The sequence below is a fragment of the Chrysochloris asiatica genome, unplaced genomic scaffold, assembly GCF_000296735.1.
Source record: "Chrysochloris asiatica unplaced genomic scaffold, ChrAsi1.0 scaffold00592, whole genome shotgun sequence".
In the NCBI taxonomy this organism is placed as follows: domain Eukaryota; kingdom Metazoa; phylum Chordata; class Mammalia; order Afrosoricida; family Chrysochloridae; genus Chrysochloris; species Chrysochloris asiatica.
Genome location: NW_006409110.1, coordinates 235,742 through 240,159, shown reverse-complemented (window position 1 = coordinate 240,159; position 4,418 = coordinate 235,742). Strand labels below are relative to the sequence as shown.

The following is a 4,418-nucleotide window of genomic DNA, read 5'->3' as shown; positions in this document are numbered from 1 at the left end:
TCTGTTGTACATAGGGTCACTATGAGTCAGCACCGACTCAATGGCACCTAACAACAACAACATGGTTTGATGAGGAGTGTGGTGAATCTGTAGGATAAACACTGGGCTTTGAACCTCCAGCCTCACTAGAGAAAACCCTGTGGAAAACTATTGTTTTAAAACACATTTGATCTTCATGAGTGGGAATCAACTTGACCACAACTAGCAACCACAACACTAATTATTTGGTCTAAAAAAAAAAAGTTAAAAAGTGACAGGATAATAATATTTTTAGTATTCTCAGGTATAAAACTATAGATGTAATAATTCAATTTATTTGGCCTTTAATTAATATTAAAGAGAAATACAATTCTAGTCTCCTCTCTAATTACTGAAATGATCTCTGACTATATCTATTTCTACTTAGATTCACAGTTTGTAATTATAATGATAATACAGTGTAGTTTTTATATGCAAGGATATTCTGATACTTGATGCAAGTTTTGATATAAGTTGCTGCATACATAAATTGTTTAGAATAATCAATGTGAGGAAATAGTATAATTGATTATGCATTCTCTCATTATAGAACATGAAGGTTGTTCCCCGTTTTTCTGTAAAACTATGAACTCTCTAGTGAAAATATTTTCATACTATTGCTTTTATTTTACTGGAGATAACTAGTATGTTGTAATCCATATCTTCATAGCCATACTATGGGTTCCCAAGGCTTTTTACGGAAGCCAATTTTCACATCTTTCTCCCTCAGAATGTTGGTGCATTTGAACTGGTAGCTTTTTAGTGAGCAGTTGAGTGGTTTAACTGCTACACCAGCAGTGTTTCTTTAATTAAATATCTAGCATAGCATACACAAGCAATATTAGAAAGCTCTCTAGTTACTTCGACGAATTGGTTTTCAAATACATTGTGCCATTTTTCATGTAAAGAGCAAAATGTGAGACTATAACCCAGATGTTAACCATAAATATTCTAGGAATAATATAATTAACTAAATGAACTAGTAAGTATATATGAGGTCTGTACCTGATGAAGCAGACAGTCTTCCTTTCTTAAAGGACCATAGGACACATATCATGACAGATGATTGTGATGGTGGTGGTTGTTATGTGCCGTGGAGTTGGTTCAGATGATTAGTATAATCTGAAAGTTACGTGGGGTCATGATTCCCTCCATCATATCACTCTTGTCTTAAGATCTTAAGAGTATATTGATTTCAGTATGACTTAAATAACAATTCCTTCACTTCCCCATGCTGATTCTCTTCTTCTCCAATGTATAGCACAAAACTACCACCACTATATTGTTGTTGTTGTCAGGTGCCATCAAGTCAGAACAGACTCATAGCTAACCCCTGCACAGCAGAATGAAACAATGTCTGATCCTGGGCCAACCTCACTACCGCTGCCACACTCGATGCCATCAATGATGCCACCTGGCTGATCCACCTCATTGGGGGTCTTCCTCTTTTTCTCTGACTCTCCATCTTACCCAGCATATCATCCTTTTCCAGCGACTGTTCCTTCCTGACAATATGTCCAAAGTATGAGAGATGAGGCTTAGCCAACCTGTCCTCCAAGGAGCACTCTGGCTGCACTTCTTCCAAAATAGATCTATTGGTACTTTTGGCAGTCCATGGCACTTTTAATATTCTCCTCCAACACCACAATTCAAAGGCATCAATTCTTCTACGATATTCCTGATTCACCGTCCAGCTTTCACATCCATATGATGTTATTGATATATATATATATATATGTGTGTGTGTGTGTGTGTGTGTGTGTGTGTGTAAATATATGTCTATATTTAATTATTTAATTTTTGAGAACACCTTAAAATAAGAAATTCTAAGCCATCTTAACCTCTTTGAGTGAAACCTGTCTTCTGAAAATGCATGGCTATAATTCTGCATTGATTACAAAGAGAAGGGGGTACTGTCTAAATCATGCCTGTAACATTTCCCATAAGTAAGTCTGAGAAGTCTTTTATCTGAGCCCATCACAGATATATTATCATATAAGCACTGGACTGCTTATCAAAAAGTTGCTAGTTCAAACCCACCAGCTGCTTCTTGGAAACCCTATACAAGGTCACTATGAGTTGGAACTAGTTCAAGGGCACTTATCAACCACAATGGAAGCCAATTGCGAATTTTTTCTTCTATAGTTCTATTGGGTTGGTTCAAACAGCCATCTCATAGGTTAGCATTTAAACACAAATTGTTTGTGCCACCTGTTATTAATTGCTGTCAAGTGAATGGATAACAATTCATGACGACCGTATGTGTGCAGAGCAGAAGTGCTCCATTGAGTTTTCATGACCATGATCTTTGAGAAGCAGATGTCTTCCAATCCACCTCTTGCTGAATTAAAAATGCCAACTTTTCTGCTAGTAATAAAGAACTTAAAACATTTTATCATCCAAAGATACCTTTGCACCACATGGGACCTTAAATAACTGATAAATAATAAGAATAATGTATTAACATAACTTTATATGGTTTATTTTATAGGTGGATTATAATTTCAAAATATGACCAATCACACATTAATGATGGAATTCTTGCTCATGAAATTCACTGAGAGTTGGATATTGTTGAAGATACTTGCTATATTCTTCTCACTCATCTACCTAGTGACGACAATGGAAAATATTCTCATCATTATCCTCACAATTCTTGACCAAAACCTCCATACCCCAATGTACTTTTTCCTTAGGCATTTGTCCTCCTTAGATTTGTGTCTCATTTCTGCCACCATACCCAAATCCATTTTCAACTCCATCACCTTGAATGACTCCATCTCTTTCCTTGGGTGTGTGTTGCAGCTCTTCTTTGTGCTGCTATTGACAGGGTCAGAGATTGGCATTCTCACTGTGATGTCCTATGATCGCTATGTTGCCATTTGCCGCCCTCTGCACTATGAGACTATCATGGACAAAGGGGCCTGTGTGAAAATGATGGCTGTATCATGGATCAATGGTGGGACACTAGGAATCTTGTACTCAGTGGGCACATTTTCTCTTGATTTCTGTGGCTCCAATAAAATACATCAGTTCTTTTGTGATGTTCCTGCACTTCTACAACTCACTTGTTCTGAAGACCGTGCCATCATTAACATCAGTGTGGCCATTGGGGTGTGTTATGCATTTTCTTGTTTAATTTGCATTGCGCTCTCCTATGTGTACATTTTCTCCACTGTGTTAAAGATCCCATCCAGACAGAGTCAATCAAAAGCCTTTTCCACCTGCCTGCCTCACCTCATTGTAGTGAGTGCATTCCTTACAACAGGTGCTGTTGCTTATTTAAAGCCAGTTTCTGATGCACCTTCTCCTGTAGACTTCCTAGTGTCTGTGTTCTACTCTGTGGTACCACCGACTTTGAACCCCATTATCTACTGTCTGAGAAACAAGGACATTAAATCAGCTCTATGGAAACTACTGTTGAATGTTAAGAGCAGCTGATTAATGGAAAAGTAACTAAAGCAGAAATTAGAAACTTAAATCACCTACCTTTTTCTATCACTAATAGCTGTTTGCAATTAATTCTATTTAAATATCCGTACGTCATGGATTCTCATGATGATATTTTGAGGTAATCAGTTTTAACAGAAAATAAGTGTTCTACATTCCTTCACTTTATATTTTGAATTTGTATAGAAATTAGGAAGTTTTTCTATTAGTCACTTTTCCTATTATTGACTTTGAATCTTATTCTAAACTTCCACATGCGTAGTCATAATTGTTTCTAGTTTCTCCAAAGCTTTCACCTTTTTTTGGCATTCTCTTTATTTAAAGTTTTAATATCCAAAATATTTCAACTGTCAACTTTACTGATTCAAATTTCATCACAGCTTCTAAATTTCTCTATTGATTAATTTTGCTTTGATATAATTTTTCAAAGTTTTATTAATTTTATAAGATACACTTATAGACTAATAAATGTTTGAATATAACAATTACATACTTATTACTATTGCTAACTAGTGCTGGTGGTATAGTATGATATGTGTTGGGCTGCTAACATCGAGGTCAGCAGTTCCAATCCAACAGCAGTTCTATGGGAGAAAAGATGAGGATTTCTGCTTCTATAAAAATTTACAGTCTCAGAAACCCTAAACAGAGTCGTTATGAGTCAGAATTGTCTCTACAGCAAAGCACCACCAACACAGCCAATACTAATGCACATACATTCCTGAGATATCAGAAGATGGCTTTCATCTCTTTCTGTTCTTTTCTTTTCATGTAAGTCAGATTTTTTTGTCCCTTTATAAAAACTTCCTTTCATCTAACGTTTTGAATCCTGAAATTTGATTATTTTCTTATTTTAATTTTAATTTTTTTAGTTAAGGTTTTTATTGTGGATTGAGTGAAAGTTTACAGGGCATATCATCAGTTTTGCATTCAACAAATCATATACCTTG

At 35.8% G+C, this 4,418-nt stretch overlaps 1 pseudogene; it reads left to right on the top strand.

The window, feature by feature from the left end:
* Positions 1-2,529: 2,529 nt before the first annotated feature.
* On the top strand, positions 2,530-3,474 carry LOC102811759 (annotated as a pseudogene).
* The last annotated feature ends 944 nt before the right edge of the window (positions 3,475-4,418 follow it).